Source organism: Callithrix jacchus, chromosome 10 (genome assembly GCF_049354715.1).
Source record: "Callithrix jacchus isolate 240 chromosome 10, calJac240_pri, whole genome shotgun sequence".
Classification (NCBI taxonomy): domain Eukaryota; kingdom Metazoa; phylum Chordata; class Mammalia; order Primates; family Cebidae; genus Callithrix; species Callithrix jacchus.
This window is the reverse complement of record NC_133511.1, coordinates 118,684,902-118,697,657: the sequence shown is the minus strand read 5'-3', so window position 1 is coordinate 118,697,657 and position 12,756 is coordinate 118,684,902. Positions and strand designations below refer to the sequence as shown.

At 55.7% G+C, this 12,756-nt stretch overlaps 1 protein-coding gene across 6 annotated transcripts in view; it reads right to left on the bottom strand.

Moving 5' to 3' along the window:
- DAGLA (diacylglycerol lipase alpha) overlaps nt 1-12,220 on the bottom strand; it is a 70,778-nt gene extending 58,558 nt beyond the window's left edge. For 4 of the 6 annotated variants that reach the window (XM_035262916.3, XM_078341176.1, XM_002755483.7 and 1 more), the window contains exon 1: nt 12,091-12,220. The gene's annotated coding sequence lies outside the window, so the exon portion shown is untranslated. Of the gene's footprint in view, nt 1-8,085; nt 8,155-11,762 lie in introns of those variants that run through there. The other 2 variants (XM_035262918.3, XM_078341175.1) reach the window with 2 other exon arrangements.
- Nucleotides 12,221-12,756: the final 536 nt, after the last annotated feature.

Genomic DNA, 12,756 nt, shown 5'->3' with positions numbered 1-12,756 from the left:
GTGTTCCTTCCCTCTCTGCCCACTCTGTCTGCAGGCACGGAGCCAGAGCGCAGGGCCAGGTTGGGGGGGGGGTCCCACCTCCAAAGCCTGCAGACACAGTTGGAACAGGAAGTGGGAACCCGGGCGGAAGAACCGGGAGCTCAGTTTGGGCTGAGGATATTCTTTCTTCGCAGCCAGACTCAGTTTTGTGTGCCTTTTGAAAGGAGACAGAATAGCTGCACTCGGCCCAATGAGGCCAGCCTCTTTCAACCTTCTGGTTGCTGCCATTTCCAATTACAATTTCAGAGGGCCCCTATCAGTTATACATCCCAGGATGCACTGCTCCAGCTGCTTTCTGATGGGAGTTCATTATACCATTAAGGTTAAACTTTTATCAAGTACTGAGCAGCTGGTAGGCTGGGCGCCCGCCTTCGTTACTGCTGCCGGAAGCCTGCTGAATAGGGTTCACCTGGGGAAAGAAGAGGGTTAAAGGGGCCAAGAAATGGAGACGGCAGCTGCTCAGGTGCCCCGAGCACTCCATTAGGCTGTGTCCTAAACTGCATGGTGTAGCAGGCAGGCAGCAAGGAGAACAATCTGGAGTGGCTCAGCAGCACTGGCAGGGGTGTGTGGGGTGAGAGGAGCTATGCTGTGTGAGCCTGAAACCTGCCTGCCACGGCTGGCAAGGAACAAGGTCCGTGAAGGTCAGGTTGGGCAGCAGGAGTAACAAGGTGGCCCCAGCCAGGGAGGGGTCTACCCATGGGGGGCATCGAGGGCTTCCTCGGAGCAGGGGCTGGCCTTTGCAGCAAGAAGATGGCCAAAAGGGGCCTTTCTTTTGTGGGAGGCTGTTCCTCCCGTGGCTTACAGGGTCTCCAAACCCCATGCCAGGTGGGGAGAGTGAGAACACCCTGAGAGCAGGGGTCAGACAGAAGGGACCTGAGTCCCAGCTACAAACACACAGCCTCTAGCAGAGTCCCTCAATTCCCCTAGGAAGCTGAGGTCCTAGACCTGGACCCCTGCTGTGAAACGAGTGTTCCCTCCATGGATGCATGGGACTGTCCCGAGCACAGAGCCTAGAGGGGGATGAGTGTCTAGGAAATGAAAACCATCATTGTTCATTGCATTAGATGTGTCCCTACACATAAAGCACCGTGTGGCAGACAGGACTCACCACACAGCATTTGCCCTTGTGACTGCTGGTAGAATGGTAGTGTCTGTTTAGGCTAACCCGGGAACTCCCTTAGAATGAAGTGATACCTTTTCTCTTACTATTCCCAGCTCCAGGCACAAGGCTTACTGTCAGGTCTCCATACACAAGCCTGGAGCCTCAAAGTCTGAAGCCCTGCTTGCCTCTGCTGATGTTTCCCACCCCCTGCCTGCGTTTGCCATTGACCCTGATCACCCAACGGAGCTTCCGGGACAAGCCCTCACCCAACCCTGCCGTCTTAACTGTTCTTATGATAATGTAAATACCTCTCGCCCAACCCTGCCATTGTAACTGAACTTGTGGTCGTGTATACTCCTTGCCCCACCCCCACTACTGTAACTGAACTTACTCTGCAACACCCCAAAAAACTACCCAAACTTATAAAACCAACTCCTATCCCACTGCCCTTTGCTAATGCCCTTTTCGGCCTTAGCCCACCTGCACCCAGGTGAATAAACTGCCATGTTGCTCACACAAAGCCTGTTTGGAAGGTCTCTTCACTCAAAGTGCTCGTTCTTCAACACTTAGCATGCAGTAGGTGCTGGATAAATGTCCTTGAATAAAAGGGTAGATGGGAAATGACCCATGGCAAAACTACTCTCTGGTCCCAGTCCCAGGGTGTCAGAGAACCAAGTTCTTTACAAAGGTGTGAAACAAACAATCTCTTAAGAAAAATCCCTTAAGTTCCCGGGGGGAAAGAGACTTGGATATAGCTGGTGTTCTGGCCCCAGGTGTGCACCGGGGTAGACTCTGGTCTTGTAGCCCAGGACAGTTTGTGGTGCCTGGAAGCTCCAGCCTCAGCTGGGACTCTGCAGGCCCCGTGGGCTGGGCTCCTGTTGCCCCAGAGAGACTGCCCAGGCCTGGAGGCTCCCCAGACCGGAGAGGATGGCATGGAATTCTGTGAGGCCAAGTCGTGACCCCCCAACTCTTAGGAGGGGAGCTGGAGGGGCTGAGGGGCTTTGTGCGGGGAGACTCAGAGAGTCTGAGGAAGAAACTGGCTTCCCCCAGTAGCCTCAGAGAGGAAAAGTTAGAAAAGGCAGCGATGGAAGAGATGCCAAAGGAAGGAAACCAAAATAGAGGAACCAAAGGCAACCAGGGATTGTGAGGCTGGGTAGACCAGTTCTCGTGGAGGATCAGGACAGGATCAGGGTGACATGCCAGGCGGGTGGCAGGATACTGCCAGCTTTGAGAAGTGGCTCAGCCGCTCGTGGGGAGTGAAGCCCAGGAGGCCAGCTCCAATGCAGGAGTGCTGCAGGGGAGCCAATGCATCAGGAAAGGGAGGGTCCCATCAGACGCAGCACAGGCCTGGGCTGATCAGAACAATTATGAGAAGTAACCGCGATCATTAACAGCAGCAGCTAACCTTTCCTGAGTACCCATGATGCTCTTGGCACTGGGCGGAACTTTGTACATCATCTCATTTGATCCTATTGTGCCACGTTCCATTAGAGCCCCATTTAAGAAATGAGGAAACTGAGGCTCAAACAGGTCAAGTGACTCTCACAAGCAGTAGAGCTCTCAAAGTGCTGTCTTTATGCTGCAGCCCATGTCTAGAGGCCTATGCCATGCTGAATTTAAAGAGGGAGAGAGAATGAATCAGAAGTAGATAATCTTGGAGACCCGGCAGACTTGAGTGGGTGAAGTGAGCAGGTGCTAGCTGGGAGGCAGGGCACTGGGGGTTCCCAGGCCCTGAAGCTGAGGCTGGAAAGGCCAGGACAGCCCCCTTAGCCACTGGGCCTAGGGCTGCCCGGTGATTCTGCAGCCTGCCCCAAAACTGCAGCAGAGCAGCTGTCCCAGGGCAGTGGAGGAGCTTGGATGAAGAGGGAGTTGGCTACAGGGCGTGCCAGGGGAGCCTGATGTCATCTCGGCCTGCAGAAGGCGGAAACTTGGGAAGTGAAACAAAACGTCCCCTAACGGTAGCCTGGCTTTAATTCCCAATGAACGATGGCAGGCATGCCTTGCCCCCACCCACGAGTCCAAGGGCCCTGCCCTTTTCGTCAGGCCCTGGCAGCACGTGTCATCTTCCCCAGCCCCAGCCCAGCACTGAAATGTGCTCCAAGTAAAGCTGATGAGAAAGCAGAGGATCCCCAGCCAGCGCCCCGGGAGCCTTGCCACTGTGAGGCTGGCGGCCTCACCACTTTCCGGAATAGACACAGGACTCAACTCCTCACAAGGCTTTCTGCATGTGTTGAGGGGTGAGGGGAGGTCTGGGCGGCTGCCTGGCGAGCTATCCTCCTTTCTCCCCACACCCAGCCTGAACTGACCTAGTTAGGCGGCATGTGGAAGATGGAAGAGGAAGTAGGGCCCAGACCCCGCCTCCCCGCAGGCCCCCTGCACTTCCACACAACCCTGGCACCCAGAGTGGGAGGGACCACTTCCAAGGACCCAGGCACTGCTCATCCAGCCAGGACAGCAGCCCAGGGCCTGGCACCCACTATAAGGACCTCCCGCCCCTCTCCTGGCCACACAGGTTCCTCAAGCAAGTTCTTGGCAGCTGGCAAACTGCAGAATTCATCTGCTGGGCCAGGGTGGCTTGGAGGGTGGGTGCAGATGGCTTGGCTTGGGTTTAGGTGCCCAGTCTTAAGAACTCCCGGCCGGCTGGGCATGGTGGCTCAAGCCTGTAATCCCAGCACTTTGGGAGGCCGAGGCTGGTGGATCACGAGGTCAAGAGATCGAGACCATCCTGGTCAACATGGTGAAACCCCGTCTCTACTAAACATACAAAAAATTAGCTGGGTATGGTGGCACGTGCCTGTAATCCCAGCTACTCAGGAGGCTGAGGCAGGAGAATTGCCTGAACCCAGGAGGCGGAGGTTGCGGTGAGCCGAGATCGTGCCATTGCACTCCAGCCTGGGTAACAAGAGCGAAACTCCGTCCCCGAAAAAAAAGAATTCCCGGCCTTTGTGTCAGCTCTTGAATCTCACATATGAGCAATCCTGATCCTTGTTTAGTACAGCGTCTTTCCCAAAGTCCTTTCCCATCCGGTGTCACCTTTGAACAGTGAGGGAGATAGGATAAATATTGCCGCCATTATACAGACAGGGCAACTGAGGCTAAGGAAGGAAAAGTGACTTGTCCACAGCTGCCCAGCAGAGCCAAGAACACTCCAGGCCCAGCAGTCCCATGCTCCTTGTTATGGTCATGAGGGTTAAATGAGAGAAGGTATGGGAACTACTGAGCATGGTGCCTGGCACCTATGTCCCCTTAACGTTATTTCACCACGATCGTTATGCTTCAATGAGGACACAGATCAGTAAGGGGAACACACATGCTCTCTCTGAGGGTCGCCAGCACTATTCAGATAAGAGAGTGCTAGAAGATACCTCTGTTTGGCCAGGCGCTGAGGCTCACACCTGTAATCCCAGCGCTTTGGGAGGCCGAGGTGGGCGGATCACCTGAGGTCAGGAGTTTGAGACTAGCCTGGCCAACATGGTGAAACTCCATCTCTACTAAAAATACAATGATTAGTCAGACGCAGTAGCAGGTGCCTGTAATCCCAGCTACTCAGGAGGCTGAGGCATGAGAATCGTTTGAACCTGGGAGGCAGAGGGTGCAGTAAGCTGAGATTGTGCCATTGCACTCCAGCCTGGGCAACAGAGCAAGACTCTGTCTCACAAAAAGAGAGAGAGTGCTGGAATCGCTGGAACACAGAGAAAGGGTCCATGAAGGAGTTGGGCTTGTGTGTGACCTGAGGGAGAGGTGGGGTGTGGACAGGGACACCAAAAAGAACCTGTCCTGGGTTCAAACCTTGGCTCCCTGCCTCGCTGAGTGTCCTTGAGCAGGTGACCCAAACTCTCTAAGCCTCCTGTAAGATGGATGTTGGAGGGATGGGGCATGCCGAGGGTTGCTGTTGCAAGGAGTAAATGAGATCCTCTATATACTGTGCTGGGTCCAGTTCCTCCACATTCAGAAAATGGAAGCTAGGCCAGGCGTGCTGGCTTACACCTGTAATCCCAGCACTTTGGGGGACTGAGGCAGGCGGATCATGAGATCAGGAGTTCGAGACCAACCTGACCAACATGGTGAAACCCTGTCCCTACTAAAAATACAAAAATTAGCCAGGCATGGTGGCATGTGCCTGTAATCCCAGCTACTCAGGAGGCTGAGGCAGAAGAATGGCTTGAAATAAGGAGTCGGAGGTTGCAGTGAGCCGAGATCGCATCACTGCACTCCAGCCTGGGCAACAGAGCAAGACTCCATCTCAAAAAAAAAAAAAACCAGAAAATGGAAGTTATTGTTATTATTACTATTATTTTGTGGCTGAGCAAAGCCTCCTGGAGACATGCTCTGGTGCCCTCCCTGACCCCAAACCTGGAAGGCTTTGAGAAAGCTAAGTGCAGGGCTCTGTCCACAGAGGACAGAGGTGCAGCCCCAGGGAGCTCACTCTACTGCAGGAGCAGCCAGGGGCTGGGAGGTGCAGGGTGTGTTATATAAATGAAGGGACATCAATAATAGATTAACCTCAAGGAAGTCCAGGAACATCCATCATCAATTAATTAAATGGCTCCAGGAGAGACAATGACAAGGGGCCCATTCAGGATGAATTAGAAGCAGCCTCCTGTCTCACCTTCCACAGCCGAGGCCCACCGCCCAGACTTCCACCCCAGAGCCGCAGGCTTCCTGGCCAGGACCTTCTCCAGGTGTAGGACTGGTTCGCAGGAGCTGCCCCCAAACACAGGTGAGGGCAAGCCCTGTTCTCCTCCCAACCTCCCCCAGCTCAGAGAACTCCCAAACGCTGAAAGGGTTTTGATGAAACTTCCCAGAATAGTAGTAACCTCCTGGGCTGAACTCAGGCAGGCGAAATTTCAAGGGGTAATTTGGTGAGAAAATGATCAAATGCCTGGAAATAAATACTGGGGAACACTGGAACCCCTCAGTGGGTCCTCGGGGATAGGAACGCCCTTGAGGGCAGCCCTGAAAACCTGGCCCTCACACCCCCACCCAGCACTGACGGAAGCCAAACCCCCTGACAGTCAAGTGTGGCCAGCACATTCCAGGCAGCGACTCCCGAGGCCCAGTTCAGCTTCCCGGCCCCACTTCCCAGCCCTTCCCCTCCTAGTACCGCACTGACACATCTCACGGCTTCTGTCTCTCCTCCGTAATCAGCCAGGCTTGGTCTCTCCCTTTCTCCTACAGAATGGCCACTGCCCTGGTTCGAGCCTTCTGCAGCTGGGCACCCCCAACTCCTGTCCCTCAGTACCCTGGCACCTGCTGCCACACAACTCTTCCCAGGGGGTCGCACCAGCCCCCAACCCTTGCTCAGCACAGTTCAGTGAACGCCCATGTGTTCACAGATTGGAGACTAAACCTTTAGCCCTGCCATCGTGGCTCCCGGGGACCCAGCTCCAACTAATTTTTCCAACCTAACCTTTCACCACCTCTGTTGTGTGCGTGCTACACTAGAGCCAGACAGCAAACAGGCAGCAGGTCTCCTTTCCAGCCACCAGTCACCCCCCAACCCGCCCCCATTGCTGCCAGTTCCTCTACAATCACCTTCCTGTGTCCACAGGTCCCCATGGCCCACGTAAAAAGGCTGTGCCCACCTGAGTCTCCCTGGCTCGAGTAACTCTCCTTCCTTTGATCTCTGGTGTCACTTACTTCTAGAAATTAATTATGTCACACCTGTAATCCCTGAACTTTGGGAGGCCAAGGCGGGCAGATCACCTGAGCTCAGCAGTTTGAGACCAACCTGGCCAACATGGTAAAACCCTGTCTCTTCTAAGAATACAAAAAAAATTAGCTGGGCGTGGTGGCGCATGCCTGTAATCCCAGCTACTCAGGAGGCTGAGGCAGGAGAATTGCTTGAACCCAGGAGACAGAGGTTGCAGTGAGCCAAGATCACGGCACTGCACTCCAGCCTGGGTGACACAGAGACTCCATCTCAAAAAAGGGGGGGGGGAGAAATTAATATTTTCTCAATAGATTTTAAGTCACTTGAGGTCAGAATCTACACCTTCTAGGTGTCCTCACTGACCCCTGGCTCACAGCAGGTGCTCAAGAAACAGCTATCGACTATGTCCAAGTGGAGACATTCCTCAAGGCTAAGAGAGACTCTTGCTGAGAACACTGTTGATGGATATGCAAGATTCTGTCTATCCCAAGGATGTGGGGGGCCAACTTCTCATCAAGTAATGAGACCCATTACATCTTCCCTGCTGCTAATATATGCAGATCATGACATAACCACTTTTCTGTGGAAAGGATTCCGGCTGCAAGAGCAAAAACATTTTTTCAGTGCATGCTTTCCTCATGATCCATGTGCCGGCCATTGCTCGGTAGAATTCTTGCCATTACGCCCTCAGAGGTTTTACTGTCCCCATCTTACAGGTAAGGAAACTGAGGTATGCCAGCATCCAGTCTGGGCCTGTGAGGCTCCAGAGTCTAAAGTCATAACCACCCATGGGCTATGATGCTATCTTCTGTCATGGGGGGAGGGGACTGTCCCCAGCTGACTTCCAGGTGGCTTGAGGAGGAGCATGGAAGCAGGCGTGTGAGACGCCCCCAGGTAGCGCACAGAAGGGTGTGTGAGAGCCCCGCCTGCAGCCCACCTTCCTTCTAAGGAATACTGAGAAAGCACTCGGCCCCTCATGTTAAAAGTCAAAACATGAGGTATGAAACCCACCCTCCGCCCTCCCACAGCCTGAAGGCAGCCTCCTCCAACTCCCACTGTTCCCTCCTGCTGTCAAGAGCCCAGGCTCCACACACCCACCAAGACCAGGCCAGCCAGACACCACCAGGCGCTCCACACCCCCTCAGCCCTCACTTCCCACAGAAGCACTCATGGGCACAAGCAGCTTTATACAGGTGCATGCCCAGGGTAGCCTCGCGGTGACAACAGCCCCATCCCCATCTAGAGGACTTGGGCATTCCTGCCAAACGCCCTATGAAAACAACACCCTCACCCGTGGTCACACCGATCCCCGCCACGGCATCTCCCTGGACTCCTTCCTCAGCAGCAAAGAGGTCCTCACAGATAAGGCAGTTTCCTGGGTCCTTCCTGCCCACACACACACCCACGTCCACACCCACACTCACGCTTCCCATCCAACCCAGAAAGACCACGCCCAGCCCAAGTCAGTATCAGAAACAAAAAAAGAAAATCAAAATAAGCCATTTTCAGCCCTGCCCACTGGGGAAGTAACCGCATCCTGCAATATCTTGGGCTCCGCGGTTCTAAAAGATTTATCTTCCTCCGACCACATGCTCATTCATATTTCCCCCAGCGCTACTTGCCCAGTCCGCTGGACTGTAATGTAAAGCCAGTCCAGTGAGAAACTGAACTCCTGGAGTGACAGGCCAACAGGTGACTGAACACTGAGCTTCCCCTCTGGTCTCGAGGAGAGGAACTGGGGGAGGAGTGGCTTCCACCGACAAGCCATGCTTTCAGCTGTAGCCTTCTGACCTGCTGCTGTCAGCTCTGGTCCAGCATCCTCTGGCCACAGATGCTTGGCTCCCTGGCACCCCTAAAGCAAAGCAGCCAGGCACTGATTTATGGGGCAGCTGAGGAATTGCCAGGAGCTGAATAAAGCAACTTTGAGAGAAACATGGACAAGGAAAATGGGACTATGAGGAGCAGGATTGAAATATCGCAGCTCCAGGGAGATGCTTGACCTCAAGGTCCACTCCTAAGTGATTGGCCACCTGCCTCTGCTGGAACCTGGAACCTGGAACCTACTCAAATTCAGCATCTGTTCACAATGACAAGGGTGCTAACCTGGCTGGGCTTCCTACTGCCCCCAAACCCCAGGACTGGGAAGAAAGCTCAGCTCTCCTTTTGGGGGACAGAAGCCAACTCCTCCTCGCAGTGTCTTCAGATCTGCCCTGCCTGACACCCAGCGCTGCTGTGCAGTCCCTCCATCCCAAGCAGATGGCAAACAGTGGCTGAAAAGGGATCCTGGAACCCCAAACTATAAAGCTGAGCCATAAATCAGAACAAACAGGCGGAGGTGTGGAGGGTGAGCTGAGGGGACTTGAATACTGAATATTCACAACAGGGAGGCTGGAGACTTCCTCCTTAATGGACTCTGCACTTAAGAGAGCTTTCCAAGCATGAACTGATGTGCCCAGCAACTCCTCGGGGGAAGTATGAAGGCGCCGCAGGGAGCGGGTGGGACAGGCCTTGGACACCCCTCAGACCGATGTGAGAACAACCAGGAAAGCACCTGCAATGCCGGACAGTGTCTGGGTGGCAGCCACTGGGACAGGGTAAGTCCACAGCATGGAAAATCAGCTCACAACCCTGGGTCTGGCAGGGTCGTGTCCTTCTACTCACATGGCTTGACAATGCAGCCTGGACACAGGGCAAAAACCTTCCACTTTGGGGAGCAAGGATGTGAAATGGGTTGGTTGGTGGCTAAGGCAGACACCACAGGGAATGCTGGAGAAACAGCCTGGGTTAGATGAAAACAGGCCTTCCAGCACCACGGGGCAGGGTCTGCAACTCAGGCTCTGCAGCTCGTCATGGGGAATTAGGCTCCCAGTGGCAGAGAGCAAAGCCTTGTGCAGCCGCCCTCATCCTCCCAACCTGGGAAGGAACTTTGGCCAGAAGTGGGGCCGCACTGGGAGATGTGCCATACCTGTCTGCTCTCAGAGCACCCTCTAATGGTGCCCGTAGCCTCCTTTCCTTTCCCCCATGTGTCTGAGGGTATCCTCCACACTCTCTGGGTCCCCCTGCCATCCAGCCTCAACCTCCGGCAGGACCATCCAGGCCCGAGCCACATCAATCAATGGATGGTCTGACCCACTTCATTTCCTTCAGGCCACAGCCCAAAAGACGCTGATGTGACTGCTCCCCACCCCTGTTCTCAGAACCCAGAGCCAAAGGAAATTCTCAGGAGAAAACACACACTTCCCAAGTCTTCCTCCCACACTGGTACCCCAGATCTGTCAGCCACAGACACCTCCCAGACCCACCCTGGTGACGAGGCATGTCTGCCACCCAAGCAAAGTGCTTCCTCCTGCTTGAGCCATTCCTGCAGGACTTCACAGCTGCCGGGACCATGCTCAGGACCATCCTCAGGAGACTGGGGGCCTGGTTCCAGCTCAGCAGCTGACTCACAGTGTCAACGGATCCACTGGCCCCCACCAGGAGCATGTGCGCTCATGGCCTCTAATTCCCCATGACAGGCCCTCGACCTTCCGGCTCCCTTCCTCCCAATCACATCCCGTGCCTCCATTTCCTGTGGCTCCTGCCTCCAGCCCGGGTCTCTTTACTTGATGAGACTCTGACCTTTGTACAGCCTTTCGCTGTTTGCAAAGGGTTTCCACGTGCACCATTTCCTTTCATTCTTTACTACCAGACTACCATGTGATATGCCTTGATTGGTGTAGTCACCTGCTGAAGGTCACACAGCCAACACTGGAATTCCAGTGATCTGACTCCAAGGGCGCTGGACAATGCTCCAGCTATAGGGAACTCATCAGCATCTCCAAGCACCCACCTTGGCAATCTGGCGACCACCTGCCACCCTAGTCTCCAAAACCCTCACCATCATCTCTTTGGACTCTTAAGTGCCTTCCCCAGCACAAGCTCAACCCTGGTATTCTTTTACCACTGATCCCATTCCCCCGAAAGATCCACAAAGAACTGAAGATGTCCCCCATACCCTAAGACCTCTCCTGGGGTCAGGGGCTGGAAATTGCTCCTCTATAAAGTAAGGCACTAGGTGATGCCGAGTGATACCTTCACTCAAAGCTTCCCAAAGACTGGTGAGAGTAGATACAATCCCAGCACACTTTAGGTGTCCCCAGCAGACTCCTAGTGCCTGCAGAAGCATCCTTCAAGCATCCCCCAATCGATCCAATCCTCTGAACCCAAAGGCTGCCAAGCATCAAAGAAGAGAGATACCCTGGAGTGAACCCATTAACCCTAGGAGAAGGCAGGACCCAGTGACTACAGAGAAATGGTGAACCATACCACTCCCTGACCGCTGACCGGGGTTACCTCCCAGCCCTGCTTGCTTCTTAGGATATATTCCAGGACAGTGACCACCACTGAAAAGCATCCACCCCTCCCTTCTTCTCCAAAGCTACACGAATAGGGAGTCCAGGACAGTGGTAGTACCTGGACAGGTCTCTGTCTGGGCTATCATCAGGGACCCTGTGGTAGAAGCTTCTTCTGGCATCTCTTGTTTATGCCCATTATAAAGGACAGCAACCTTCTCCCAGCCCTCTCTGCCCTCCTCAGTGCAGTGTACCCAACAGGAATTAAAACTGGACCCCCAGGACAGAGGCAGTGTCCCCTTCATCACCCGTGAGGAAGCATAGGCATTTACCCTTCCCATTCATCAGGGTGGGAGGGCCACGGATTCCCCCCGTGGCAGTGCCAAGCAGCCACCTGCACCAGAGCGTGCCAAGGCCCTTTCTCACAGTCACACCACGAACTCTAGCCATGCTGAGGAAACCAATTCTTCAAGCTCCCAGTGCTATCACCCCAGACCATGTCAAGCCCAAGGCCAGAACCATCCCAACACCCAAGCAACGGCAGCACTTCCTCACACCTATGCCAGCAGCACCACCATGCCGGCACGAGCCGGCCACTCAGCCCAGAACCAGTCTGAGCGCCGTGTCCATCACCTACCTGTGCAGACAGCTGCACCGTCTCACACCTGGGCGGCCACCACGGCACCAAGGTGGAGGCGAGTCTTCTGACACCGGTGCCAGGAAAACCACGCTGCTTGTGCCGGACCCACGTTGCCCACGCCCGTGCCACGCGTGTCACCATCCCCACGCCCGTGCCAGGGACTCCACAGACCTCACACCTGCCACGGGCGCGCGTGGCAGCTGCAACTCCGCCAGCCGATCCGTCGGGCCGGCCACCGCGCGCCCTGGACACTGCCCAGCCCGCCGCACCGCTTGCACCGCGCCCGCGCCCCGGGCCGGCCCGCCGCGCCCGAGGCCCCCCTTACCTCCCGCCCTCCGCAGGGCTCGGCCCGCCGCCGCGACCGCCACCTCCATCCTGGGCTCCCCAAGGCCCCGATTCACTAACGCCGCTTCCGCAGGGCGCCGGCGCCGGCGCGAAGGCCGCCTCCGCCCCCCGGGGGACGCTGCGTCCTTTACGTAAACCCCTCTCCGCCGCCAGCGGTGACCATGGCGACGGTCGTGGTGCGGCAGCGCCCTCTGGCGCCAGGGAGGGGAGCGGCGTCGAGGCCCGGGCGAGCCGAACCTTCTGCGGGCGGGGGCCCTGCGCGTGGAGGCGGTGGGCGCCGGGCTCAGGCCGCGGCTGGGGGCCCTGTGGGCGGCCGGGAGGGGCTGGACTGGGCGCGCTGCGTGCGGGAAGGGAGCTGCCTGGGTGCCCCTCCTTTAGGCCCCTCGTGACCAGTTTTAGCGTGGGAGAGGGGAAAAAAGCAAGTAGGATCACTGGAGAACTGGTTCATTTGTGGGGAGGAGAGAGACGGGTCCCACCTCCTCGGGGTGACTGAGCGCTGCTTGAGAAGTCGGAGCACATCTTTAGCATCTGGGTACCCCCTCCTCCCCAGCCCCCGCGCCCAGTGTCCAGCATCGTGCCTGGCCTCCAAAGGGGCTTGCTTGGTCAATTTTGAATTTCTGATAAATGAAGAAAACCGCCCCTCCTG